This window comes from Balaenoptera acutorostrata, chromosome 9 (genome assembly GCF_949987535.1).
Source record: "Balaenoptera acutorostrata chromosome 9, mBalAcu1.1, whole genome shotgun sequence".
Classification (NCBI taxonomy): domain Eukaryota; kingdom Metazoa; phylum Chordata; class Mammalia; order Artiodactyla; family Balaenopteridae; genus Balaenoptera; species Balaenoptera acutorostrata.
In genome coordinates, this window is record NC_080072.1 from 24,699,366 (window position 1) to 24,719,168 (window position 19,803).

General features: G+C 43.1%; 1 protein-coding gene across 2 annotated transcripts in view; it reads left to right on the forward strand.

The window, feature by feature from the left end:
• The window catches only part of SLC1A2 (solute carrier family 1 member 2), a 156,097-nt gene that overhangs the window by 74,726 nt on the left and 61,568 nt on the right, over positions 1-19,803 (forward strand). The window lies entirely within an intron of this gene.

Consider the following 19,803-nt stretch of genomic DNA (forward strand, 5'->3'; position numbering starts at 1 on the left):
ATTCATTGACTTTCGGATCCAAACTGGGTAGCGTGGTGACTTAGTATCGGTGTTATTCTTGGCACATTCTTGAGCCAGTGGAAAGACCTTATTCTGGACCAGCATGTGTTTTTATGACTCAGGAGAACTCCTTGCTGTTGGGATGACTCAGATGTTTGTTTTACATGAAGATTACCAAACACCTCTTGCTACTTTTGAAAGCAGTGAATAAAATGAATAGTTACTCATTGCCTTGCTTACTGCCCTCTGTCACTATTTCTGTTGGCTTGGTATGCCAGGAGCCATCCAAACAGCTAGGTTCCAATTTGGCTGTATGCTGATGAAAGGGTTCCCCTCAAATCCCCCATCAACATGGACAGAGAGAGGCCCATGGGCATTTTTATCTACACTAACTGGGTCATACGCTTTGGGCAAATTCTTCATGACTAGCAAAGCCCTCTGTGGGTTTTGGTTAACCGGTAGTCCTGCAGTGATCCAAGAGGTGGATATTATAGGACCACAGCTCTTCAGCTTTTTTTTCTTTGGCAAATTTATTTCCAACTTTCATTACTCAGAGTCATTTACATAAATCAATGAAAAAAAATTTTTCATGATTCAAAAACAAGCCATATATGTATGGAAATATGTTAATATAAATGTCTCAGACATTACATGAAATTTCTAAAAAAAAAAAAAAAACAAGCCATACAGTCCTCTGGTCTCAAGTACTACAGAGACCTCAGTAAACAGAATGGAACATTTGGGATTTGGTTTACTGTTCCTCTAAGCCAAGGGTCAGCAAACTTTTTCTGTAAAGGTCAGATAGTAAATATCTTATGCTTTGTGGTCCATTTGGTGGGCCATGATTTGCTGACTCCTGCTCTAGGCTCTAATTAGTTAGAAAAAGAAGACCAAAGGATGGAGTATTTGAATTGACTGCACAGTTACTTGAATGTAGTCTTTAAAAACTTGAGCTTTAGAGTTGGACAGATGTAGGTTTAGTTCTGTGGTTCTGCTGCTTAGTGGGTAAGTTTAGGCATGTTAGTTTCCTTGTCTATAAAATGGGGACAATAATAGTCTCCCCTTAAACACTCATGAGGATCAAGCAAAGGAAGTCACTTGCCACAGGGCTGGTATCTCTAAATGATAGTAGTATAACTAGCGCTATTACTGATAACCGAGACCAATGAATAAGAGGGACTATTCAATAGCATGCAGTTGAGGAACTGACCTATCTGGTTACCTTCAAAGGGAACGAGGTGGGGAATGCCAGGAAAACTCTTTTCATCATCATCTTCTAAGGGGGAAAATCTGAGACTAGATCACATTGACTTTGCATTGTTGCTGGGAGCCTAGTGCTAACTCATGACAGACCGTCTTCCTTTCTCCAAAAAATGAGTCCTTACATCATTCAGAGGAAAGTGGAAAACAATAATCCCTTTCTTCTACACACACACACACACACACACACACACACACACACACACACACACACACACATACTCACTCTACCTGGAACAATTCAAGGACAGGTCTATGATTCAGTAATTCAAGGAATATCTAAGAATGTATTCTCATCTGGAAGTTCCAGGTTCTTGCAGCCAACATACTGTGGTGAAAAAAGATTGGGTTTTGAATGAACACAGATCAGCCTGTCATTTCCCGCTCTGCCCTTTCCTAGCTATTTGACAGCAGGCAAGTTACTTAATCTTGCTTCCTCAGTTGTACAATAACTTACAATCACTTCTCACACTGTACAAAATGTCTGTCTTAAAAGATGCTGTAAATAATTACTGCCCAGCCAGACTGTACAGGCTGGAATCCAAATGACCAAATCTGCACACCCTACCCTTTATTGTAGACTTGTAACAAAAAAAGGCTGAAGTGATTCTCAGCATTTTAGCACATGCTGAATCATTACTCTAGAAGGTTCTAATCCTGCAACCATGATATCAAGGAGCCCTGCTGAGAAGACAATGTAAAGCCTACTCCACCCTCTCAGGTCACTTGCTTTTCTGTTTTCACAATTGTCCCCTGGGAACCTTTGCTCAAAGTTGTAAGTCATGTGACATCTTTAGTAACAACATCATTCACTCTAAACCATGCTCTACCTACTTTGTAGCCTGGCCAATAAATATTCATTCCTTGCTTGGGGATTTTATTTCAGCACACAGGGAAAGCCTCCATCTATTCAGTGATGAAACTAAATGGGACAAGGCCTGCTAACTTAACAGGAGCCAGGCACGTGTGTAGATGAAATCAGGAGGTAGTTTACTCTCCTGTTAACATTTTTTTCAGGAAAAACAGCAGTGCAAGCATGATGACAAGTGGTATTTGACATTTGGCCTTCATGTCAGGGAGCAATAGGGACTGGTGGGGACTGTGGCAGACTGGAAAATCTGTCTGTCTAAAGGACAATCACTTCTCAGTTCTAGCTGATTGTCGCCACTCAGGAATTAAGTCTGAGGATAGCTAGATTGTTCTAGTACTTTAAGAGATGGGAGAAATCTGGATTTTGATGTGAAATCTACTAGCTTTTACATTTTGTTAAATAATTCAAATTAAAAAAACAGTAACAACAACTGTGTGTTACTCTTGCATTTATAAGCACTTACATAAACTGAAAGGGAGAACTGGTGGGGAAATAATGAAGTTGGGAGTGGGGGAAGATGGTCGTGTGGATTAACACCTCAAAAATTGTATACAGCATTTCTTGTAACACACTCCAAGTGGAAAAGCTTGCCTATTTCATTCAAGTTTTGTCACGTTCCTTAGACATTACTTACTAAGGCAGGAAAGTGCTAAACACCTTTAGTACTTTTCAATAACACGGTCAAAATGAAGAGCATTGTTGTTTAGTTAAGAAAAATTTTAAATGATTAACAATATATTGGCATTTATCACTGCAAATTAAGAGGTTTTTAGAATCAATTCCCAACTTGTTATCGTTAATAGTGTTAAAGTTACTGCTGACTGAACTTAGCAGTAAAGAAAAGGAATACTTGCCTAAAGGAGTGAATGGATTCTGTGACTTCTCTCCATTATTTTTAGTGTAAAAATATACGAATATTTTCTTAGTGGCTGAGAAAGAGACCTCTTTGGGAGTACTTGATGTGCTGTGTAGGGATGGGGAAGAGACACACTCCAAGGAGCATGCTGGAGGAACAACAGCTGGGCAGCTGTTGGACAATCCATCAGGCTTGTGTTTTGCTCAATGGACTATGGAAATTGAGAGTCAGAAATTTGGGGGAGTAGGAGGAGGAAGAGCAAAGATGCTTAGGATGAACTTTTATTATGTGTTTGCTGGGTGGTGTGTGATGTAAAACCTCTTCCCCTTCTCCCCATACAATAGTGATTACTCTGTATTGGATTGTGGAGTTGCATCTGTTTTCAAGTAAGGGGCAGTGGGCTGAATGTGAGCAGAATGTGACCTTAGGGTAGATGGGGTGGGTAGAGGAAGGAGGCAAAATTGCCCAGGGCAAGAAAGCCTGCCCCTTCTGTGTTAACTCAAAGCCCTAGGGTGTCCTGGAGTCCAGGACACTGATATCAAGGAACACTGTAGATCCTACCCAATCCCTACTGATCTCGGAGAGACAGCAGTGAGCGGTGGCTTGAAGTAAGATCTTAGTTTTCTGCCCAGGAACTGGACCAGGGCAGCCTGGATGAAAACCAGGAATCCTAGTTGCTAGTCCTCCAGGGTCTGGAGGCTGGAAGCAAAATTCCCCTGGCCCTTGCCCCCACTGAAAAATGCATTTCTCAAGGAGGCAAAAACTGTAAAAATAGGTACAAAGTTTATTGTTAGAGACACAGCACAAGTGGAAGAGCACACAGGGAAATAGTTTGTTTAGTTAAGGCAGAAGGCAAGCAGAGATACACACCGGGAGAGAAAGGGTGTGGGCGTCCCCCCCTAATGAGGAGGAGTGCAGTAAAGAGGTGGTTAAGTCATTTATATCGGGCAGTTCTTCTGGGTCTTTGTTTACCTTTGGCCAATTACCTAGTTTCTTTTTCCACACCTGACCCGCCCTAGGGCCCTCCCCAACATGCGTGCGCAACTTTTTTCCAAGATGGATTCCAGCCCAGAGGCCTATGGGGGCCTTGGCATCACCTATTATGGGGTGGCACCCCCTCCTTTTTGAACCCCAAGGAACCTTTCTGCACATGTGCAGTGTCTCCCTTGCCCCAAGGATGGGAAATATGTGACCTCTTGATCTTTTACTCAGACAGGGTCTAGCCCCTCTCTGTCCCTGCCTTAACTTATCTTAAAGTGTCCACAGGAGGCAAAGTCCAGCTATTTACCCTGTTCTTGTTGTTATTTCCATCTCGAAATGCAGACAGGAGGCTGGTCATAAATATCTAGCCTGGATCCCCCTTGCCTCCTGCCTCAGGAAATGTAAACAGGAGACTAGTTGTAAATGTCCGGCCTAGAGCCCATCTCTTTCCTGCCCCAAGAAATGTGAATAGGAGGCCAGTTGTAAATGCCTAACCTGAAGCCCATCTATCTCCTGCCTCACTATTACCATATTTTATCCTAGCACTTAATTTGATCAACTGGTTTTCACTGAACACCTTGGGTGCCTGGCATTGTACATGCCATTATATGGTGGATACAAGGAATGACAAGACATGATCCTTGTTTTGATGTCATGATTTAAGAGCCAACCAGATAAGGCCTTGATACAGAAAGAAACCACACTCAAATAAATGAAAGATTTTACAAGTTGAACAACATTAAGCCTTTCTTCCCAAGCACCTGGGTTGAAGGACTTTCACCTCAGTTGCTGTGGAGTGAAGTGGTGTTGGTGGTCCAGTGGCCAACATACCAGACCACTTCCAGGGGTGTCAGGGAGAGTTGCTGCTGGAAGGACTTCAGGAATGCATAAAAAATCAAGGTATGATCACCTGTGCTAATGAGAAGCCCTGGTTGCTTTTGGCAAGGTCATCAGACATTAGTGTGAGCTTCTGGTCAACTTCAAGCCTAAGGAGTTTTGTACATCCTTTCCTTGTGCTTTGTTTAGGCTCCTCTCCAAATCTGTATCCATAGTAGTAGCCTCTTGTTCAGTGCCTGAGTTGGGAAGGCTTCTGCCACTTGCCAAAGTTACCTCGTAGATCCTATAGACTTGGGTCCCCCTTGTAGCTGTACCTCAACAAAGTCTTAATGAGCACCTAATGAGTATTGGGTCCAGGGGTAGATACCGGCCCTCGCCTTGCAGAGTTTAAAGTCTAGTGGGGAAGACATTCAGACATCAAGGAGACAATCTGAATGTGATGAAATGTGAAGTGCAGGATATTACAGGCATGAAAAGTAGGTTGGGGGTTCAAGATAGGATTACTCAAAGAAACAACATCAGAGTCAATTAAGATTTCAGGTTCTAATGTAAGAAGCAATACAGTTCTAGAACTCCATGAACTACGACTGGCTATTAAAAAGGGGGAAATGGATCATGAAAAAGGATGTAGTCCACTTGTGGGCTGTGCCACGTTTCCGTAGAGCACTGTGAACCAATCTGTCTCAATAAGCTACCAGTTTGAGAAATGCACATTCTTCTCTTAAGAAGGAATTTTCCTGGTGAGAGGATTACCCTTCTGTGGTGATTGAATGACTCAGTTTATCACTTGTGAAATAAACATATAAAACTAGTTAAGAGGAGATTGGGCAGTCAATCTGGTGGAATTAGCAGGGACTGAATATTTAGTTGACTGATCAATAGCCACATCTTTAGCGGCTTATTAGAAGGAACCAAAGTAAGAAAAAACACAAGTCATCTGGGAGGCCCTGACCTTGGGCTTTATTGTTAAGCTAAAGCAATAAAACAGTCAAGTTACTTTTACCAGCAAAAGAGGTTTACCCGGGAGCAGTGAAGAATTGCAATTTGGGACATGCAACTATGGTGAAACATGTGCAAGTCTGGTAAAGCAAAGGAGAGGAGACTCTTTTATGGAGGAGAAGGGGAAGTTGAGAGGGGCTGTTATAAACAAAAAAAGTCCATTGGAGGAAACTGGGAGTTCAGAGTCTAGGGGCTTTTCATTGGCTGAGTTGCGACAGTCTCTCACTGGCTGAACTGTTGCCAGGCAAGCAGAAATTTTTCTTCCTCCTGCTCAGGGTAGTAAAGTAGGGTCTCTCCCTGCTGGGGATGCAAAGTATGTCTCTTCCTGTTGGTCTGTGCATGAGAGCTCTCCCTTCTGGTCCTCTGACTCCATTGTAGTGGGGTTTCCCTTCATTAATTTTTACAGGTGATGGGAGCCATTTAGAAGCATGATGTTGACCAGCCTTTGAAACAGGTTAGTGGTTAAGCAAAGATGTTGCTTTAGCCTGTGTTTATCTAGAGCTTCCCTCAAAGCTGGAAGAAGGAAGGAAGGGTGGTGTTGAAGAATTCTGCCTACATCTCAGTAAGGGAGGCTGAGAAACAAGTATTCGAGCATACTGCCTCTCTGGACAGAACTCTAGAAGGAGAGGAGTGGATATTGATAAAAACTCTCAGTATCTGCCACCTTGCCTCTTAGGCTTATAAACATCAAATAAGATACTTAGCCTGGGATCTGGTACTACATTAGCTTTCTGTTGTTGCTGTAACAAATTGAGACAAATTGAGTGTTTTAAGGCAGCACAGATTTATTTGTTTCCTTATAATTCTGCAGATCAGAAACGAAAATGGGTCTCACTGGGCTAAAATCAAGGTGTCAGCAGGTCTCTGTGCCTTTCTGAAGGCTCTAAAGAAGAGTTTGTTTCTTTGCTTTTGCCCGCTTCCAGAATCTGTTCACGCATTCCTTGGCTCATGGCCCCTTCTTCCTCCATCTTCAAAGCCAGCAATGTTGGGCTGAGTCTTTCTCATGTTGCCATTTCTCTAGTTCTCTCTCTCTCTCCTGCCTTCTTCTACTTTTAAGAATCCTGGCGATTATATTGGTCCCACTTGAAAAATCCAGAATAAACTCTCCATCTCAAGTTCAGTTAATTAGCAACCTTAATTCCCTTTGGCCATGTAACTGACATAGTCACAGGTTCTGGGGATTAGGACATGGACATTTTGGGGGAGTGGGCATTATTCTGTATCCGTATTATTATGCTGGTACACAATAAAAAGTCAATCAATGGTCCTTATTTATTACCAGTACTCCTAGTAACTTCTTTCTCAAGTGTGAAGTTACCTACTGGCCTTCATTCTTCAAATGCAGGACCGAAGCCTCAGCTCTGGTAGATTTTAGAAAACCTTCCCTTGACTGGCTCGGGGGGGGCAGGGACGTGGCCAGACCCCACCTGGAGGGTTGTGTCCGGTCTAGGAGGAACATTGTAATGGGATGTAAATCATTTGAGGTGCTGCAACCAGGATGGTGAGGAATTTGAGGAAGAGGAAAATCTGGGCAGAGAGGAGAGCTTTCTTCATGTGCCTGGAAAGCTGGTGGGTGGAGGAGGAGTTAGGCTTCACGTATTACAAGTGTGTTGTGATTAAGAGCATGCACCTTGCACAGGTAGAGCTAGGTTCACATGCCAACTCAGCCACTCACCAGCTGCCCGGCTTTGGGCAAATGACCTCACCTCTCTGATCTCCAGTTTTTCATCTATAAAGAAGGAATAATAATAGTATCTACCTCGTGAAAGTGTTTCCAGTGGTCAATGAGATAGTGCATGTGAAGTGTCTAGTACATTGTCTCGTGTTAACTACTATTATTGTTAACTGGTTCCCCAGGGTAGAAAAATAACCAGTGGGTAGAAGCTACAGGGAAACAGATTTAGGCTCATGGTAAACGAAGAGCTTTGTAATAGTCAAAGCTGTCCAATGGCAAGACGATGAGACGTGTGAAGTCAAAAGCTCTCCTTCGCTGCACCTGTCTGGGTGTTGACTAGACATCAGTGCATGGATTGACGACACCAAAGTCAGCTGGGTGCTTTCTAAAAAGTCGGGAGGTCTAGGACCCACCTGATGTGCTGAATTGGGATATTGAGGGATGGGGCTTAGAGATCTGCGGTTTTTTAAATAGACTTAATTTTTTAAGAAAATTTATAGAAAGTTTAAAAGTTAAAGTTTTTAGAAACTTTACAGTTTTAGGTTCACAGCAAAATAGAGCAGCTGGTACAGAGAGTTCCCATTGACCTCCTTTTCCCACATGTGGACATCTTCCCCCACTAGCAATACCCCCCCACCGCAGTGGTACGTTTGTTACAATTGACAAACCTACACTGAGGCGTCATTGTCATCCAAAGTCCATGGTTTACATTAGGGGTCACTCTTGGTGTTGTACATTCTATGGGTTTAGAGAAATGTACAATGACATGTATCTGCCATTATAGTATCATATAGATACTGGTTTTACTGCCCCGAGAACTCCTCTATACTCTGTGTTTTCATCCCTACCCCTGGCAAACACTGATCTTTTTACTGCTTCCCTAGTTTGCCTTTTCCAGAATGTCATATAGTTGGAATCATACAGCATGTAGCCTTTTCAAACTGGCTTCTTTCACTGAGTTATATGCATTTAAGTTTCCTCCATGTCTTTCATGGCTTGATAGCTCATTTCTTTTCTATTAGCACTGAATAATATTGTATTATCTGAATATACCACAGTTTACTTATCCATTCACCTAATGAAGGGCATCATGGTTGCTCCCAAGTTTTGGCAATTATGAATAGAGCTGCTCTAAGCATCCGTGTGTAGGTTTTTGTATTTTGGAGATCGAAAGTAATCCAGAGACAGATCTGGGGCCTCCAGACCAGATAATCAGGACAAACCAGATAATTTGTCTGAGGTTGAGGTTGAGGTTGAGGGAAGACTGAAAGTTTCCCTGGTTCTGAAATTCTAGAATTCCGTGAGGACTGTGTGTAGTTCTTGCATCAGGCTTCGGTTTGGACTAGGCATTAGCCTTCTCTCTGGACTTTTCTCCCCCAAACCAAAATCATTCTCTTGGTCAAAGGATCAGTGTCAATGTTTGTGGTTAGCACAAAATTATCTAATATAAAGAGCAATTTTTCTAGTTCTGGAGAGAGAGAGTGGGCTGACCTGTTCTTCCAAGTTCAAGACTGCCTGGGTTCAAATCCAGACTCTGCTACCCACTAACTGTGACATTGGGCAAATCATTTAACCATCTTGTGCCTCAGTTTCCCCTTCAGTAAAGGTTGCTAATAATATATTTACCTCCTGAGATTATCGTGGGTATTAAGTGAGTTCATACACATAAAACGCTTAGAAAAAGCGTGTCTAACTGCCTGGTACGAAGTAAGCTTTGCATGAACGTTACTTGCTATCATTATTGTCATCATCATGATTTTTATCCTTATGATTACAAGTTACCAGACATGTGAGTGCCTCTGAGGTGAAGAGTCCTTCCCGGTGAAGAAGTGGGGGAGCTGGAGTGACCCCTGGAGACATCTCACACCAGCCCGTGCTTCCTGCACGCTGTGGTTGCCTGAGGGGAGGAACCACTTCAGTGGACGCCAGTCCGCCCAGTGGTACACCTGAGGCCGCAGCGGGGCGTGGGCGTCCAGGAGCATGGATTGTCCAAGACGGGCAACAAGGTGATGGCTTTCCAGAGCTCACGATGCCTTTTCCTTCCCCTAGGGGCGCACTCCTCTCTCTGTTGTCCTTCTCCAGGAGCTAGGATCACGTGTCCCATAAGTTGATAGTGCCTGGGCAGAGACGGAAGTTTTGTTGTGTCCGTCACTCTGCAAACATCCCTAGAGAGGATGTAGCCAAAGGACCCTGGACTCAAAGGCAGAGCGCAGCACAGGTTTAATTCTAGCTGCTTGACAACCCGGTTCAAGTTCCAGTTCTGCTGCGTCTGAACTTGGGCGAGCTTCAGAATCTCCATTTCTTTCCTTTTTTTTTTAACATCTTTATTGGAGTATAATTGCTTTACAATGGTGTGTTAGTTTCAGAATCTCCATTTCTAAGAAGGACTAATTCCTTTCCTCTCAGGGGTGTCATGAGGAAATAAGTCAATGGGTGTGAAAATATTTTGTGAACTATGCATATTTTAAGTTATTATTAAGTTATTATTAACTTATGTGTTTAAAGGTCAACAGATGAAATGTTGGTTATTATTTATAATTTAAAAGATGAACACACAGAGTGAAGTAAGTCAGAAAGAGAAAAACAAATACCATATGCTAGCACATATATATGGAATCTAAAAAAAAAATGGTTCTGAAGAACCTAGGGGCAGGACAGGAATAAAGACGCAGACATAGAGAATGGACTTGAGGACACGGGGAGGAGGAAGGGTAAGCTGGGATGAAGTGAGAGAGTGGCATGGACATATATACACTACCAAATGTAAAATAGATAGCTAGTGGGAAGCAGCCACATAGCACAGGGAGATCAGCTCGGTGCTTTGTGTCCACCTAGAGGGGTGGGATAGGGAGGATGGGAGGGAGATGCAAGAGGGAAGAGATATGGGAATGTATGTATATGTATAGCTGATTCACTTTGTTATACAGCAGAAACTAACACACCATTGTAAAGCAATTATACTTCAATAAAGATGTTAAAAAAATAAAATAAAAGAGGAACACAAAGGGACGGAGCCTTCAGGGAATCTTCTTTTGTAAGATAAACTGTGTGTGAGAGTACTTTGCAGTTATGGGCATGGAAAAGCAGAGGCAGATAAAGACCAGGAATTTCTTTTTTTGGCCTGTGAGACCACTCTCTTGTAACCTGGGCTACCCAGAAGCCCCACTGCTTTTGTCTCACCTGAAGGAGACCTTTACATGTTCCCCAAATATAAGGTGTTTTTTGGGTCAAATTAGTACCTGTTCTTTTGTTGGCAAATCCACTGCCATTGCAATCAGCCATTTGGGGTCCAAGCTAGAAATATAATATATATTTACTTCTAACACCATAATTTATTTAGTTTGCTTGTTTATTTTTAAAGTCTTTATTCAAGTCTAAGGTGCACACAAAAAAGCACATCGATCTTAAGCAACTAGCTTGATTAATTTTCAGAAATTGAACACACATGTGAACATAGCCTCCAAATTAAAAAAGGAAGTAAAAAGAAAAAGAAAATTGCTAGCCTCAAGAAACCCTGTTGAGGCCACAGAGTTTTGAACTCAGTGACTTCAGAACTGCCTGGGGCAGTAGCAAAGTTCATGTCCAGTGTCCTGACCTCCCCTCTTTTTATTTGGCTTCTGGATATGGTTCTGGTCAGGATTACTGTGTCGAGAGGTTTTCCCCAGCAAGTCTTGTTCTTCAGGATAGATCTGAGAAGCTCCTTCACACTGGGGTGTCAGTGAATACTTTTCCCTGGATTTCTGGCTTTAATCTGGTCTCCTGCGGGGATACAAAGGAACAGGTCTCTCTCGAAGAAGGAATTTCAAGGCCTCTGGGAGCCAGAAGTGGGTGACTTTGAAGAGCAATAGAGAAACCTTAAAGAAGTCCTGAAGCATCACCCCACAGTGTGGCCTTTTGAACGCCAGCCCTGGGAGATCTGACCATTTGCATGGTCACGGTGGTGACTTGCCTTCTTGCTTGGAACTAACACTGTGTTTCGTGCCTGTCTGCTTGGTCTAAAAGGAGAGAAAAGGCCCACAGACAGACTGCTCTGCTCACGAAGAGAGAGAGGACTGCTCTGAAGAAAAGCACTTGTAGGGTGTGACCAAAACGCCCAGAAAGTCTCAGCTCCTGGATGCCTCACCCAGTTTCTGCTGGTGCCTGAAGGCCCTGCAGCTAATTAAGCCACTTAGTCAACATTCCAGCCACTCCCCTGTCTGGGGGACTGATTGGGAAGGCTCAGTCTGGGAAGCTTCTGGGGCTAGAGAAAGAAATTCTCCGGCCTCAGGGCCAAATCCAGAACTCTGCTAATCAAGGGAGCACCTCAAAATCAGAATCCCATTGGGAAGGGAATAAATGCCCAGGCTTTTTGGTTGAAAGATCACATTTTGGAGAATCCAAATTTAGGGATGTTGATCTTGGCAATTGAGTCCTAAGGTGTCCTTCTGTGTCCTCATCAGTTTCCCCTGAAGGCCACGTTAGCTGAGCCCAGATTGGTTCATGGCTCCACCCTCCCCCAAGGAATGCTGGAAGCAGGGGACCTAATGAAACTTAAAAGCTTTTGCACAGCAAAGGAAACCATAAACAAGACCAAAAGACAACCCTCAGAATGGGAGAAAATATTTGCAAATGAAGCAACTGACAAAGGATTAATCTCCAAGATTTACAAGCAGCTCATGCAGCTCAATAACAAAAAAACGAACAACCCAATCCAAAAATGGGCAGAAGATCTAAATAGACATTTCTCCAAAGAAGATATACAGATGGCCCACAGACACATGAAAGAATGCTCAACATCATTAATCATTAGAGAAATGCAAATCAAAACTACAATGAGATATCATCTCACACCGGTCAGAATGGCCATCATCAAAAAATCTAGAAACAATAAATGCTGGAGAGGGTGTGGAGGAAAGGGAACACTCTTGCACTGTTGGTGGGAATGTAAATTGATACAGCCACTATGGAGAACAGTATGGAGGTTCCTTAAAAAACTACAAATAGAACTACCATATGACCCAGCAATCCCACTACTGGGCATATACCCTGAGAAAACCTTAGGTCAAAAAGAGTCATGTACCAAAATGTTCATTGCAGCTCTATTTACAATAGCCAGGACATGGAAGCAACCTAAATGTCCATCGACAGATGAATGGATGAAGAAGATGTGGCACATATAGACAATGGAATATTACTCAGCCATAAAAAGAAATGAAATGGAGGTATTTGTAATGAGGTGGATGGAGTTAGAGTCTGCCATACAGAGTGAAGTAAGTCAGAAAGAGAAAAACAAATACAGTATGCTAACACATATATACGGAATCTAAGGGAAAAAAAAAAAAAAAAAGGCCATGAAGAACCTAGTGGCAAGACGGGAATAAAGACACAGACCTACTAGAGAATGGACTTGAGGATATGGGGAGGGGGTGGGGTGAGATGTGACAGGGTAAGAGAGTGTCATGGACATATATACACTACCAAATGTAAAATAGATAACTAGTGGGAAGCAGCCGCACAGCACAGGGAGATCAGCTCGGTGCTTTGTGACCACCTAGAGGGGTGGGATGGGGAGGGTGGGAGGGAGGGAGATGCAAGAGGGAAGAGAAATGGGAACATATTGTATATGTATAACTGATTCACTTTGTTATAAAGCAGAAGCTAACACACTATTGTAAGGCAATTATACTTCAATAAAGATGTTTAAAAAAAAAAAAAAAAAAACCACCGGCAGGGAAGGGCCAGCCCTGGGTGGTGCTGACCCGCCCCTTCCTGCCACCCACTGAGTTTTCTAATGCAGGTGTTTGTGCTTTTGCTCTCTTTCTTCTTCTCAGATTTCCTAGTCTTTGAGAATACTACCCTCTAGAACTGTGTCACACAGAACCTGTGACTAGAACATGTTTTTTATCTAGTCACCCGTTCATTCATTCATTTATGTTTTTTAAACATACAATAATTGAGCATCTACTATATGCCAGAAACCATGCTGAGTGTGGGGAAGACAGAGTCAAGTAAGTCAAGATCTTGCCTTCAAAGAGTTTATATTCTAGTGGGGAAACAGACAAGTCAATTGTGATAAATACCTTGAGAGAGGTAAGCACAGGTAAGCCCGGGTAAGCTGCAGAAGGAGCGTCCAAAAGGCAAATTTGGAAGTCAACAAAGACTTCCCGAGGGAAGTCACACTTGAATTGAGTTTTGAAGAAGAAATAGAAATTAGTCTATGAAGGCTGGGTTGGAGGGTAGGGTGGGGAGGACATCTTAGCCAGAAGAGACGGTTTGTCTCAAGGCAGAGTGATTGGGGCCAAGTTCCCTGTGGCTCAAACCCAGAGTGCACGCCCCATGAATCTCCTCCAGTTTACTGAAGTTATGTGAAGTTTTCAAATGTATTTTCATGTTGTTCCGTGAACCAGAGGGGGTGGCAGTTACTTCAGAATCGACATGCCTCTGGGGACCGGGCTGGCCAGTGTGCTCCTAGGCCATGGCTCAATCTTTATTTTTAGAAAGGGTTCCCAATTTGGGAAGATCAAACGCCCCCATCCCAGTCTGTCTCTTGGGACTGGAGGTTTACTGTTCCTTGGTGTCTTATTTCTGTTTTGGGTGGTGTGCCTTTCTGGAAATGGGCAATTCCACTGGGTCAAGGCCGACTTAAGTCTCTACCCTGGGGAGGACTTCACAAAAGTCCAAAGGTTTTATACTTGAGACTGTACTCCTGATGCTCTCGGAGATGTAGTCTAGGCCATTCCACAGTGGGGAAGCCTACAGCGGCGGGAACTTCCCAGGCTCCCACCCACTTGGACCCCCTTCTGGGACTTTCTTTTTGTAAAAAGCACAAATAACCATTTGTTGCTAAAGTGACTTATTAAAACTCAACAGTAGCTAAGCTACCTGGATGGTCATTTTGCACCATTTTAGGCATTTAAGACAAAGAAAGCAAACTAAAATTGAATATCAATTATATGTTAGATGCTGTTGGTGCTTTCATAACTATTATCTTATTGAAGGCTCTATAATGACCCAGTGAATTGAATGCTATTGTCCAAGAGATTAAATGAATGCCTTGTCCCAGCCACAGCTGGAAAGGGTAGATTTTAACCAAGAATCCGATGACCACGTTATTATGTAATTTCATTCCACCGAGGTGCCTTCTCTCAGCTGCTAATCAGAGCCAGTGTTTTGACTTCTGGTTCTCGGCAGGGTGAGTGCTATTTTATTTATTCCTTCGTGGTTTTGTCTCCTATTGCTTCTTCCTTCTCTCCTACTACTTCTTGTGTGAGAACATCCAAAGTCCCACCTGACTCTCTATTTGAAATTCATGTCATTAGCCAGTTTGAGCCCCTTGGCCTGGGAAGTGATATGGAGACAGGATTCCTTTCCCTCAATTTTTCATCTTGAATGTTCCTGTGAGAGCATTCTGTCCGGTTCCAAGGGAGTTGACTATGAATGAGATAGGTGGCCTCTTAGTGATTCAGTGGTGGATTTGGCTATTGGCTGGTCCCAATGCCAGTTCACCTGTTTGCCTATATTCCCACGGCATTGACCTGCCCACCTTAGAAGTCTAGACTGAGAATTGGTCAAGCGTGGATGGGGGATTAAGGTGATGCCTGTATCTGAATTGTATACTGAATTTGAGTCCAAACTCAGCTTTAGTAGCACTAGAAAAAACATGTTTATGTAGCAGAGATAGGAAAGGTAAAAACGGAGATAAAGACATAAAGAAATGGTTGTCACTGTTGTTATTGGTTTGTCTCTTATCTCTAAGTCACCCATGATCTCTAAGCTCATTCAGTGCTGGATAGAATAGAAAGGAGGCTGCATCTCTGGAACTGAAGGCTATTAATTACCACCTCCCACCCCAGGAGAATTAGAGAATCACAGAATTTTAGAACGTTAAAGAATTTCTAATCCAGCCCTCTTATTTTACAGATTAAGAGCCTGGGACCTCACATATAAAAATCTGCCAAAATTGATACCTAAACCCCATTGGTATTGCATATTAAGAGTGTGTTTTTATCATTTCATAGTGCTTTACTCTTCTGTCTGTTGATTATGGTCAAGTAACTTTACATCAATCTTATATTATTTCTGACACAGCCATTTAGCAGCAGCCCTGGACTTAGAACCCAGACCTCCTGACTTCCCATCTCATGTTGTCAACTAGGTCCAATCCCGTCATAATTTGGAATAATTGTAAACTGTGCTCTTTAGCCAGACCTTCCGATATTCAAGGAGAAGCTTAAGATGTATCATTTGTGAAGTCTGGTGTTCACTGGCAGGACCTTTCCAGAAAGCATTTATGTGATCTAGGAAATGGACACAGTGAACAGAAGGGACTGAAGGAGATTTGGAGGCTGTGAACCTCTAGGTTTCAATGAGGACACAGTATCTGTCAGAGAGATTCTGACTTCTTGGTCAGTGAGCATCCTTAACATGGTTAAACCAGGTCTTACAGGATCTAGCATGGGTGAAGAGACTGGTTGGTGGAAATTCCCAGCTGTTTTAGAGTTCCAGTTCTTCTCCCTGTGGGTGTGACATTCTTTAGGGAACCAGGGAATTCCCAGATGTGGGACAGTCACAGCTGTAATCACTGTTTTGTGTTGCTCAGAGCTGACAGCACTGGTATTTCCGGCATCCTTTTCCAAATACCTTGACCACCTTGGGGGAAAGCCCCATCAACAAACACTATTTTTGCTCTTGAGGGTCTGACCTAGTGTCCCCCATTTAGGGCCATTTCTGGACATTGTCTCTTCTGTGTCTCTGAGGTCTTTAGACTTGGGTAGCAGAGGGTCAGATGGGTGATGCCCGTTGCAGACCTCACATCCTCCAGGCAAAAACACACCGGTTGCTTTTAGGTTCCTTGGGGAACATTCTGTTGTCACCTCATTGAACCAGCGAAGGAGGAAAAAGAATTTGGTGCCAGATAAGTTGATACAGAAGTGTGCAGGCAGGAAATCCGAATCCAACACCACATCTAATGAGCCTATTATTAGAGGCTCTTGGCAGAGCAAGGGAAAGCAAATGCAAATGAAAAGCAGGTCCTGAGAATTGTTTAAAATTTAGCACCAGCCCCATTACACGTTCCCTTTGGAGTCACAGAGGATGTTTTGCATGATAAGCTCAGCTTGCCTTTGAAACAGGACTCACGTGCATTTGTGTTAGAAAGAACGGGGCAGCGACTGCAAAATTAACAGCTGTTTAAACAGTTTAGTGGAGAAGCTAAGGCTGAGGGAAATTATAGGCTCATTGTTCAAGTTTAAATTATGCAAACAGCTCTCCCATCGCATGGCCTTACTTTGCTGGGCAATGGAGAGAGATGTGGTGGAATTGGCTTATACTGTATTAAAGAATTACGTTGCTAAATCTTCCATCCAGAAGGCACTCGAGTAGAAATAGAGGTGGTGAACAGTGTGGGGAGAGCATCAGGCTTGATAGATTTGGTATAACCAAGCCACGCCTGGGCTTTCAAAATCCTTATTTCTTGGTTCCGTCTGCATGGCCACAAGTTGTAGGAAGGGAACATTAATGAGGGGATAAGTGTGCACATTTGAAATAACTTATTGTCTTTATACAGTGGACCTACCCAGATCAGGCCTTGCCCTTTCTGTTCATTGCCAAAGAAGTAAATCTGCAGGCTGTCGTGACCTCAGGCCTCCTCCTGTGTCCAACTCACCTTTCTCTGATACCCATTTCTTTTGCTTGGAACTGGGACAGTCATTGAACCTCCACCATATTCATGATGGTAATGGGATGCAGCATTACTGCCTTGACTTTTATTTGAATCAGTGCCTGTGCTAAAAACCAATGCGTGGACACCAAGATTGGCATCTGGTGGGAGCTTCGGGCTCTAGTTTGGACCAACAGATTTCCAAATTGTGTGTATGCCATTTATTTGCTAAGCTCTGGACAAACTGCATAAGTAATTTAGGAGACCCCTTATTCCTCCAGGTTTCTGTTCAAATGTCCCCTTATCACGAAGCCCTCCTTCCCTGACCACTTGATGCAAAATGACTCTGCCTTCTTCCCACCTGTCACCCACTTCCTAGCACATGATCTCCACTAGAAATATATTTATTCATTTATTTGTTATCCCACTAAAATGTACAGCCCGTGAGAGCAAGGGCTTTGTCTATTTTGTCTATTGTGATATTTTATCACCTAGAGCAGCATGGGGCCTGTAATGTATGCCCAATGGGAATTTGTGGAACAGATGCAGAATGGTATGAGGGGTGCTAGGGGTATGCTGCCAGTCGACTGTAGAAGGGCCTGGTTCCCAGGAGAAAGCACAGTGCCCTGTATAGCTGCTCTCCAATTCTTAATTTCTTTGAGCAAACATTTATCAAGCGCTTGGGACCAGGTGTTAAAGGATGTAGACATTTAAATTAAATCTATCCTTTAGCTCTGGTATCAGCCCCTCCTGGGGGCCTTTCTTGAACAGTCTTCTTCTTCCCCAAAGCTAGGTTAGACACCATTCTTACCATGTCCCATAACATCCTGTACAGGGCCTTATCGTGGCCCATATGTAAAGCAGACAAGTACCATGCAACGTGCTTTGTGTTTCCCCTTAAGAGCTCCTTAAGCACGAGGATTACACCTTACTCATCACTGACTATAGTGTTGGACACACAGAGTCCTCAGTAAATACCAGTTATCCTGGGCTTCCCTGGTGGCGCAGTGGTTGAGAATCTGCCTGCTAGTGCAGGGGACACGGGTTCGAGCCCTAGTCTGGGAAGATCCCACATGCCGCGGAGCAACTAGGCCTGTGAGCCACAATTACTGAGCCTGCGCGTCTGGAGCCTGTGCTCCGCAACAAGAGAGGCCGCGATGGTGAGAGGCCCGCGCACCGCGATGAAGAGTGGTCCCCACTTGCCGCAACTAGAGAAAGCCCTCGCACAGAAACGAAGACTCAACACAGTCATAAATAAATAAATAAATACATAAAAGAACGTGAATTTCTTTAAAAAAAAAAACAACAACCAGTTATCCTTGTTATCGCCGCTGTTACCATGTGCATTCAGTAACCGGCATTCACAGAGCTGTGGATGTGTGTAATCTCATTTGAAAAACTATATCTGTTCTAGGGATGTAATGAAACTTGTTAAAAGAGTCAATCCTAAGAGTTCTCATCACAAGGAAAAAATTGTTTTCTATTTCTTTAATTTTGTACATATATTAGATGATGGATGTTTTCTAAACTTACCGTGATAATCACTTCATGTTGTATGTAAATCAAATTATTATGCTGATCTCCCTGTGCTATGTGGCTGCTTCCCACGAGTGTCCACCTAGAGGGGTGGGATAGGGAGGGTGGGAGGGAGACACAAGAGGGAGGAGATATGGGGATATATGTATATGTATAGCTGATTCACTTTGTTACACAGCAGAAACTAACACACCATTGTAAAGCAATTATACTCCAATAAAGATGTTAAAAAAATTATCATGCTGCTTACTTATACAGTGCTGTGTGTCAATTATATCTCAATAAAACTGGAAGAAAAAAACCCAGAACTATAGGAAGAAATAAAGAGCATTGGAAATGGTGAATACAAAATAAAGCAAAAACAAAAACAAAATTATATCTGTTCTTCTGAAGATATATAAGGCTTAGAAGCAGCTCTGTATTATGCTATACAATATTATTTAATGTTATGTTCTATAATATTCTCCATTTCAAGCTCTCCTTGTGTTCTGGGGGATGCAGGGATCACTTAGACTGGTCTAGGATCTTTACAAAGAGTTCTCAGGGGACTCCCTGCTTCCCCAGAGGCCAGCCAAGGCCCTGATGTACTTTAATAATGATTTTCTATGTGCAGAGGTTAGGAGCTCCTCTGAGCCTGGAGCACATGTTTAATTTCAAGAGGGCAAGTCACAGGCATTCTCTCAGTACTCGTGGGTTCATGACATTTTGATGCTGCCACTTTGACATGGCTGTTTTGATTCAGGGCTTCAGGGACATCTTGTCATGGCTTAAAAGACAAATCATTAAACATACAGCTATTTTGTGCAACTAAGAAGTGTGGCCAGTAGGCATCCGACCACACTGCTGGATCGGGTGTGTATGTTAACCTAATATTTGTGTGTTTTCACTTGGACACGGCTGTCTTGATGCTTGACACTTTCATTACATCATGTGGATCCTGCCAGAATGTCTGGTTTAAATACTTGTGAGTATCACTGAAATACCAACCATGTGCCTGATTCTAACTTCGGTGGCAGGAGGGCTTCAAATGAAGCAGAAGGCAGGGGATTACGCTCTCAAGGGGCTCATAGAGTTTTTGCCAAGGGCTGGCTAACGAATGCATTCACCATTTCTGAACACGTACGGCCTCCATTCTCCATTGGCAGTTTCCT